Source organism: Carcharhinus amblyrhynchos, chromosome 4 (genome assembly GCF_965287045.1).
Source record: "Carcharhinus amblyrhynchos chromosome 4, sCarAmb.v2.hapA, whole genome shotgun sequence".
In the NCBI taxonomy this organism is placed as follows: domain Eukaryota; kingdom Metazoa; phylum Chordata; class Chondrichthyes; order Carcharhiniformes; family Carcharhinidae; genus Carcharhinus; species Carcharhinus amblyrhynchos.
Genome location: NC_137327.1, coordinates 71,247,991 through 71,258,671, shown reverse-complemented (window position 1 = coordinate 71,258,671; position 10,681 = coordinate 71,247,991).

Here is a 10,681-nt window from a genome sequence, read left to right as displayed (position 1 = left end):
ACTCTAATTCACGGCTGCAGGGAGTCGGAGTCTCTCCTGGCAGACACTGTGCTTTAGGTGGGGTACATCCAGCACAGGATGTCAATCCATCGCAGGGCATCACTCAATAATCTTACACATTTGAATAAGATCATCTCTCATTCGTCTAAGCTCCAATAAATATAGGCTCAACCTGTTCAACCTTTCCTCACATGACAAGGCACTTCTGAATTATCTCCAATGCAAGTATAACCCTCCTTAAATTAGGAGATCAAAACTGTTTGCTGTTATCCAGGTGTTCTCTCACCAATGCTCTGCACAGTTATTGACAGATTCCCTACTTTTATGCTCCATGTCCCTTGCAATATATCCCCGAATTTGACTTTATCTATTTTGTGTTGTACCTGTGTGCTAACCTTCAGTGATTCATGTATGAGGCTATCCAAATCCCTTTGTACTGCAGCATTCTGCAATCTCTCTATTCTTCCCTTAGTGTCCAATGATATGCAGGTTATGTCGACTGGCAGTGATTAATGCGTAGGGTTACGAGGATAGGGTGGGGGTGTAGGCCTAGGTAGAGTGCTATTTTGGAGAATTGATGCAGATGTGATGGTTCAAATGGAGTCCTGCACTGTCGGGATTCTATGGTTCCCAGACACCATAATTTGCAATCCCACATTTTCACACATTATTCTCCATCTGTCTGTTTTTTGCCACTCATGTAATCTTCCTAAATCCCTTTGCATTCTCCTTTTATTCTTCTTACAGCTGGTTTTCCTACCTGTCTTTGTATCATCAGCAATTTTAGCTACAATACTCATAAGCCCTTCATACAAGTCATCAAATTTAGGTTCAGCAGTTTGTAAAGCTGTTTGTAAAGATGAGCACCATCCAACCTTTAGTTGCCTGTTAATTAACCAACCTACATTAATATATTATTCCAACACCATGAGTTCTGCTGTAGTAACTGTTTATGTGGCATCTTAATGAATATACTTTGGAAATCCAAATACAACACATCTATCGGTTCTCCTTTATCCACCTTGCTTGTTACATCCTTAAAGAACTTTAATGTATTCAAAATAATTTCATTTTCATCATTGACTAAGTGTATTAAAAAGCAAATTTTCACACTCTTCCTTACAGGTCATCCATTCATTCTGTGAACAGTGACAGATGGACTAGAATACTATGACTGCTGAATGATTTGGTGTACTCATTTGCCATTATGGGATACTTAGCATCCAATGTGAAAAAGCAAAGAGATTATATGCATGATATTGGGAATTATAATGGGCAGCTAAAAACAAAACAGGACATGTTGTTATGTTCTGATTACATCATTAGATTTTCCACTTCCATCTGCATTGTGACTGGAAATTTCCACAAAAATCAACAGACCTTTTGCTGGTTCGTCAAATTGTCCATCCTACCCATGATGCACAGCAAGTCGGATGGGAAAATTTAAGCCTTAGTGCGTGTGTAATGTAGATAATAATTGTGAAATGATTCACCAGCTTTGAAAGCAACCATTGATTCACCATGGTACACCCCAACTTCAGTAGTTTTTATCCCAAAACCATTTGTCATCTGAATTGCTATGTGACAATGAAAGGAACATTACAAGTCAGTTTATTTCAAGGGAGATATAAGGAGAAAGGCTTAATTCTTTTGTCAGGTGAAATTAGGAACAACCTTGACAGGTGAGGCTCTAGCCCCTCACGCTGGTGATAGAGGACTTACTTGTATTCTCATCTAGGTTGTCCAATAAAGTCTGTCCAATAAAGTGGGTTTTGATTGTTTAATTATGGAGTCGTCCAAACTCATTTCACACTGTCAACATCCTGAAATGGGGTTCTCCCAATATTTCCAGCAAATTGCCTTGATGATACATGTATCCTGGGAGAGGTCCAATGGGTGACCAGGATTTTGCTGTGAATTATGTTATGGGCAGTGGAGATTTGGATGAGCTTCAGTTCACGCTGTTGCTGCAGACATGGAGGCCAGGATTCTCTGACCTCACCCACAGTTAGGATTCTCCAGTTCTGCTGTTGTGAATGGAGATTTGGTTGAGCACCAAATTCTCCATTCTTGCTGGCAGTGGTAGTGGGGCGTGAACATCCAGACAACCCCAGCTAGAGTTTAATTACTCACAATGCAACCTCCAGAATGAACTTTTCACAAATCAGACAATGAGAGCTTCTGTCACCCGTTCTTGGTGAGAATTCACCGGAAAAACTACTGTGATTTCCATACAGGATTCAACGTGTTACACTGCAGAAAGGTGAGAGCTGAGAACAGAGAATGTGGAACTCCCAGTGACAGAGAGATTCAGAAAGAAAGTAATTATGTGTTTCAGGGAAGTTAGTTAAGTAGGTGTGAATGAAAATAGAGGGTGCTACAACCACCCACCAGATGAAGGTCCCCAAAGTTCTTGATCCTAAAGAGACCCTTCAATTTGTTATCATCTGGCTGGGATAGCCCCAAATTGTTACAAACCCAGTGAGGAGGGATGAACTTCCCCCCACCGTCTTTATCTGACTCACCCCCTTTGTTGGTTACAACATTTAAACTGAAAAGGATCCCTTTTCATGGATATCTTTTCCCAGACCCAATAGCTATGTTTTAAAAGGAGCACATTTAACCAGGTTTTCTTGTGGTAAAGATTGAGTTTATTAATTACAAAAGGCAAGAAAATGCTAAAATACATGCATTTACATTCAGCGTGAAAAGGAGAACTCAGTTCAAAGTAAGCAAAAAAAAAGAAAGGTATACAGAACAGCTTTTGATCCATGAGTAGGAGATGATGAAGAACTGCAGCCAATATGATTCAAGATTCCAGCAGAGTTGACTTCACCGAGTGAATAGGTGGTTCTGCAATTGCAGTGTTCTGTCGTTTGACAGTGAAGATTCCCAGTTCTCTTTTCTGCCTTGATTTTTTTTATGGACTGGGCTGAGTTCCAAACATCAGGAAGAGATTTTTGTGGTCAGACCGAGAGGACATGTCCTCTTTTCTTCATGCCCTGCCACTTTTTTGTGATGCCTTGGCCTTATCTTGTGGCTTGTTGTCCTCTTGCTTCCCGGGCCTTTTCCTTCTTAAAAATTATATATTATTATTCATGTTTGTTTCTTCTTATGTGGGATGGTGAATGGGGGGAGGGGTACGCCCATGTCGCAGAGAGGAGGAGTTAGGTGGGGGGGGAGATAAAACAAAGTAAAACAGGGTGGTGGTCTGCTTCTGTTGTATTTTAGATGGTTGGGGGAGTTGGTTGTTGAGGTCATGTGTGTTAGGTGGAGGGGGGTTGCTAAGTTGGGGATTTACGTGTTTCTGGGCGCTGGGATGGATGTCCAAGTGGTGTGTGTGCTGGAGACTTGTTTTTGGGGGTTTCCTGGCTGGGGAGGTTTTGTGTTTGTCGCTGAGTCAAATTCTGTTTTTCATGGTGGGGGGTAGGTGTAGATGGGGGGATGGTTCTGTTCGAGGTTGGGTTACTGGGTAGTCGTAGTACTGGGTAGTACTGAGTAGTCGGTGAGATATTGGGACAGGGCAAGAGGTCAGGTGGTGGGAAAAAATAGTCCTGAGGTTTCCTGAGAGGGATGTTTGTGGGTAGCTGTTGGCTGAAGGGTGGTTTGTTGTCCTCCCTTGCCTTTACACTTTCATTACCTGTGTGTGCCTGTTCGGGTGGGTGGGATGAGGGGGCTCCTAGAGCTGATGTGATGGGGTGATTTCGAATTTTTGTGGGTGTTTTATGCTGTGGTGGGCAGGAGAGAGAGAGAGAGAAATCTGCAAAATGGCTATTTGCTGGGGCATTGTGTGTCTGCTTACTGGCTCTTTTCCCTCAAAACATCCAGCACTTCTTCACATAGAGCAAACAGTGAACCTGGGGCAGCTTTCAATGGTTTTGAATCCATCTTTGTGTATTCCAAGTTTCCTCTTAGGGATCATTTCTGTAGTATTTTCCTAGAGAAATGTTTTTCTTTTTGGATTGTTGGCTAAAATCAAGTGTAATAGTATCGACATGTGTGCTTGGTTGAAGTCATTAGGTTACATTTTAGCTTCATTTGAAGCCATTTTTAAAAGCAACATCTCAACCTTTTGGCTAAGATGCAAATGAGATCAAGCCTTGGAAGAGGAGCTATGCCTACTCCAATCAGCTTGGATCATGTAGATCAAGCCCAAGACAGGAGGTGAGATCCCTGTCTTGTCACCTTGGATTGGGAATGTCTCAACTTGTTGAGACTCTGAGTTGGACTTGATTTGATTGAATTGGAATAAAAACAAAAAGTGGGAAAGCGAATCCACAAAAAAAGAAGTTTGGGCATTCCACAGGAAATCCCTTGATGAGATAGCCATTATGTCTGTTTGGCTGTACCGGAGATGGCCATTAGTGTGTCGGGGTGATTTAGACATATCTTGTCCAGTAACAGAATGGGGTTTGATTGCCTAGAAGAGAATTACTCTGCAGCAATACAGGCAGAGTTTGTCTTTGTCAGTCATCTTTGGGATTGTGTATCCACTTAAAAAAAAATTCAGGTGTTATTTAAAGTCTAATATTTCCTGGTAGGATTCCGTCTTTTTCCCCATAATCGGGACAAAGTAAATAGTGATGGAGCTGGCTGAGAAAGGTGGAAGATGGTTAGTGTGGAGCATGAACACCAGTTAAATGATCTATTTTTGCAGTGTGAAATGTTATGCAATTTTAGTTAGATGGAAATGAAGCAGAAAGAGTTTTATATTTATATTGCAACTTTCAGGACCCACGATAACTCAAAAGTGTTTTCCAGCCAATTATATCCTTGAACAAGGCAGCTGATTGGCTCACAACGACCTCCACCCGCCCCCCCCCCACCCCCCAAGAACAATGATATTAATAGTTAGTTTTTCTGTTGATTGAGGGATAAATATTGCCCAGAACATGGGGAGAGGGACTTTCCTGCTCTTCTTCAGCACAATCCCATGGGATCTTTGACATCCACTCAAACAGGAAGATGAGTTTATTGTCTCATCCGATGTAAGTCACCCCTGACAATGCAAAACTTCCTCACTACTGCACTGGAGGGTGGATTCTACGCTCAAGCCCTGGAGTGAGGATACAACTTCCGGAACCTTGTGATTCAGATGGGAAGGTGCTACATGCTAAACCACAGTTAACACCGTGGAAAGGGCATTTTAAAATCCAAATCCTTCGCTGAAGAGTGGCACTTATTTGAAAGTAATTCATAATCGGAATGTATATCTCAATATCAGTCTCACGATTTGTTTCCAAACATTGAGCGGGAGTCGGAAATTTCTTTGACCCTGAGTCAGGATTGTAAAAGCAGCCACCTCCCTCCGTTCCCCCCTCCCAGCAACAAGTGAGCTCCCGATTTCATTGGATATCGTACAGCAAACTGACATGACCATTGAAAGCTCTGTTCAATGTCACGACAGTCCTTACTCCTAATGTCAAAGAGACACGGAAGCAATGGGAGCAGTCAGAAATTAACTGTGAGAATTTCACTTAGTTTCACTCTTCTCCCTCCAGGGAAACAATGCGGGTAAGGAGCAAGAAATCAAACTTCGTGAAGTTAACTAAGTGACGAGAGTGAATCAAATTCAACAAGTTTAAAAATACAATTCAAAATAATTTAAAAATGGTTAGAAGGGATTTCTCAAGCTCGCTCTATCTTCTTTCTCTCTGCAGATTCTGAACACATTCTTTCTGAAAAGTAAACTATTCACGGAGCGGATTCTTTGACTTTACGTGTGAAATAATCAAACCAGGAAGTGGCTGGTACTGTCTTCTCAGATACAATATGGAGTGCTGCAGAATCCTAATCAGGAGACAACCAGTGCAAATGACCCTTCCGCACTAAACTAAAACCCCGAAAGCAAGAGTTAATCGAGGAAAAAAAAACACTTTCATAACGATTTCAAACTCTTTGGGTGTCCGGATCACTTAGTGAGATTCCGAGTGTGGGGTGGATGGGGCGGGTCGATGTGATCAATAGTCACGTATCCTGTTGTAGAGGGAGGGTGATGTGCTCCTGATAGTTGTGCATTGTCGCCAATACCTGGGTTGGCAACATTTATATACTTTGCAATCCATCAGGGTGCTTATTCTAAAAAGGAAATGTCTCTCTTTCAGGTTTTTCCATCATTAAATTAATCCTTGGAAATAGTTTTCTTTTCTCTCTGTCTGAACCCAGTCATATGGTCAGTGAGTAACACCTAGGCTCTGTTACGTGCAGACTGTAAAGCAATGGTGGGCAACCTGGGGCCATCCGCGACTTAGCAGGGTTCTGAGTGAGGCCCACCAGACATTTCTTTGACTGCCGCTTCCGGACCTTTTGGCTAAGCTCAAACGTTGGAACAAGTCCAGGATGAAGTGCAATGCCTTATCTTGTCAGCTTGGATCTTGTTTGTCTCTCTTGTGGGTTCCATGAATTGGATTCAATAGGAATTTGAATTTGGTTTTTGGAGCAAGCAAGGAATGGATTTGGATTTGCCTAGTCTGCTGAGCATTGGCTTTACAACATTGAGAATTGAGTAAAACATTTCAAAAACAATTATTGCCTGTTGCCCATGTGCAGGGTTGCCACATTCCACTGATTTCTATCTGCAAAGCTTTCTTCCTACCATTATGACTGAATTAATATATGTATAAAACAAGGGCAAGTGAGGTGTGTGCTGAGTGCTGGCAGCAGTGACTGTGAGAGCCCAGCTCTCCCTCTGTGTCCAAAGTGTCAATATTACTTCTGCTTTTACCATTTGAAGTTGATAGTTCTATTAGGAAATAAATGATAAAGCATTTTCTATTGTTCATTATGAAATATTTGCTGTATATTAAATGTATTTGATTTTATCTATGGCGTGATTTTATTTACTGGGGCTGCTCTTGGTTGTTCGAGATTGGCCTAGTGCTTCATGTCGTTAGTGTGTGCCTAAACTGGACAAGATACTGGGCAAGATGACAGCTCAGTGACTATCGCTGATTGCTGTGCAGACACGTGGATTTGGGCCGGTGTCTGTGGGAGTTTGCGCATTCTCCCCGTGCTTGCGTGGGTTTTCTCCGGGTGCTCCGGTTTCCACCCACACCCCAAAGATTTGCTGTTAGGCTGATTGGCAGGGATAAATTGTCCCGAAATCAGATTCCCTCAATCTGGATGGCCATAAAACATTAGACAGGGGTCGTGGGCGGAGAGGGGGACTGGTGGTGTTGAGATGGCGGCGTGGGCTCGTTGGGCCGAAGGGCCTGTTTCCCGGGCTGATTTTGTTCTTTGTTTTTCTTTGTTTTCTTTGTGATGAGTAGTGAACTAGCCTAATTTCAATCTTGTGGCCCACTGAGGTGAAGGAGGGGCCACTCATGTGGCCCACTCACGAGCCTAAGTTGCCCATCATTGCTGTATGCTGACGGGTGAAGGGAGCCCAATGCAAACTCCTACTCATTTACCCTGTCTGTTAAAATGATGCGAGAAGTCTCACAACACCAAGTTAAAGTGTAGAAACTTGATGTCTTGTCGATATGCGCGATCTTCTTGGAGATCCTCTCCACTTGGAGCCGCCAGTTTGCGGTGTCGATGGTAGTCATCTCCACGTCATGTTAAAATGACCACAGCCAATCACTGATCTGCTCCTTCTCCCAGCTCCCGGATCCAGCTGCTAATCAAAATCACCAATTCTGTATTGAACTGATTCTGTGATCTGAACCTGAAAGCTCGGGCTGTCTTTTTGAAAATTTTGTCAATCCAGCTCAGAACACATTGTACCAGTCAATCAAACAATACTTTAATAATGTCCAAGTGGAAAAGTGAATCTGCAAGAAACATCAGGCGTTATACAGAAAACCTCTGAATGAGATTCAATCAACATCATCAGAATAATCTCCCTGTGACTGAAACTAATTAGGTCGAGAATTTTCGCTGTGGTTGCAATAACAACAGTTTTTTTTATTCAGTCATGGGATGTGGATGTCACTGGCAAGGCTAGCATTGATTGCCTCTCTCTAACTGCTCTTGAGCAGGTGGTGGTGAGCTGCCTTCTTGAACTGCTGCAGTCCCTGTGATGTAGGGTACTGTTACAGTGCTGTTAGGGAGACGGTTCCAGATTTTGACCCAGCAACAGTGAAGGGACAGTGATATATTTCCACATCAGTATGTTGAGTGGTTTGGAGGGGAACTTTGAGGTGGTGGTGTTCCCACATGTCTGCTGCCCTTGTCCTTCTAGATGGTTAAGAGTGGCATGGTGGCACACTGCTGTCACACAGTACTAGGGACACAGATTCAATTCCAGCCTTCAGTGACTGTGTGGAATGTTTACATTCTCTCCATATATGTATGGGTTTCCTCCCATAGTCCAAAGACGTACAGATTAGGTGGATTGGCCATGCTAAATTGCCCCTTAGTGTTACAAGATGTGTAGGTTAGGGGGAGTAGTGGGACAAATAAATACATGGGGTTACAGGGATAGGGCTTGAGTAAAATGCTCTGTCATACAGTCGGTGTAGACTCGATGGGTTGAATCAGCTTCTTCTGGACTGTAAGAATTCTGTGATGCAGTGATCACAAGTTTGGAAGGTGTTGTCATAAGAGTCCTGGCAAGTCCCTGCAGTGCATCTTGCAGATGGCACACAATGCTGTCACTGTTCACCACTGATGGAAGGAATGGATGCTTAAGGTGATGAAAAGGGAATAATCAAGCGTGTTCTTTGTTCTGGATCCATTGAGCTTTGAGTGTTGTTGGATCTGCGCGCATCTGGGAAAGTGGAGAGTATTCCATCACACTCCTGACTTGTGCCTTATAGGTGGTGGACAGACTTTGGGGATTCAGGAGGTGAGTTACTCAGCTCGGAATTGCAAACCTCAGATCTGTCAATGGTAAGCCCCTTGAAGTTGATAATGGGGTATTGAGTGATGGTAATGCTATTGAATGTCAAAGGGAGATAGTTAGATTCTCTTTTGTTGAAGATCGTCATTGCCAGGAGCAAATGTTATTTGCCACTTGTCAACCCAAGCCTGGATATCATGCTGGTCTTGCTGCATTTAGACATGAACTGTTTCAGTATCTGAGGAGTTGTGATTTTTATAGCGTATTTACATAATAGTATGTCAAAAGGCACTATACGACAATAGTAACTTGTACTTAGAAAGCTTATTAGGCTTAGGAGTGTCATTTTTAAAAGAAATTGACTCTGATTAAAGTTTTAAGCAGTGACTCCAAGAAGGAAGTAGAAGCAGCAAGGTGGAGAGGTTATGGAATTCCAGGGTTTAGGATCTAGCCAACTGAAGGCAGGGTGAAAGAATAAAAATTGGGGATGCCCAAGAGGATAGAATTAAATAAGCATATATATTTTGCAGGATTATGGAGTAGAAGGAGATCACCACCTAGGGAGGCTGAAAGCAGGGAGGAGAATTTTAAAATCGATACTATTACCAGAAGCCAGGGTGGGTCAGCAAGTTCAAGCTGAAAGGGGAAGGGGACTTGGTGTGAGATAGGACATTGGCATCAGAGCTTTGGATGATTTTAATTTACAACACACGAGGCCAGCCAGGAGTCACTAAGTAGAGAAGTAATAAAATCAAATAAACTCTTTAGTATCAGAAAAGCTAAGGCAGGAATGAAGTCGAGCAACAACACAGAGGTGGAAGTAGGATGTCCCAACGATTTCATAGATCTGTTATTGAAAACTCATCTTGAAAAGCTATACGCCAGAATTCTACCACCTCACTCATCACAGATTTGGAGCAGGTGAGAAGCGGACAATGGAAATGTCCGTTGACCTTGGACAGGAATTTCAGGTCTTGCTCAAGTGGGGTGGCACAATGCTTAGCACTGCTGTCTCACAGCGCCAGGGACCCGGGTTCAATTCCAGCTTGGGCACTGTCTGTGTGGAGTTTTCATGTTCTCCCCATGTCTGTGTGGGTTTCCTCTGGGTGCTCCGATATCCTCCCACTGTCCAAAGATGTGTAGGTTAACTGAATTGGCCATGCTAAATTGCCCCTTAGTGTCAGGGGGACTAGCTAGGTTAAATGCATATTGTTATGAGGATAGGATCTGGGTGGGATTATGGTCAGCGCAGACTCAAATGGGCTGAATGGCCTCCTTCTGCTCTGCAGGAGTCTATGATCCCACCATTGTGAGTAGTCTTGTTTGGTCTCAGCCAGTTGTCATGGGGAGTGATGGAGTCATTCATTCAGGAACAGAGTTTGAAGTGGAGACTGAAGTCGATGGTTTCTGTCTTCTCAATATTTAAATGGAGATTTCTGCTCAGCCAGGACTGGATGTCAGATAAATAGTTTGATCATTTAAAATGGCATTGGATCTGAGAGGCAATGTTGAGGTTGATGTTAATATTGTCAGTGTGAAACTAACAATCTGATTTTGGATAATGTAACTGAGGGGCAGTATGTAGATGAGAATGAGAAGGGGTTGAGGATCGATTCTTGAGAAACAGCAGATGTAATGGTCCAGGAGAAGGAAGAGAAGCCATTGCATATGACTGTGTGGCTACCGTGGAATTAAGTGTGGAAACATGTGCAATCAGCCATACCCAAGCTCGATAATAGGGAGAGAAGAGAGAGAACCATTAATAATGTCAACTAACATAGGAAGCAGAATGGAAAGTTGGGTGGTCAGCAGTTTGGTGGGTACAACAGGAGGTGTTTCTCATTGACAGGCTGAGCACAAAAAGGCTTCCTATAGAAGGAAAACTAGGCAACAATGTGC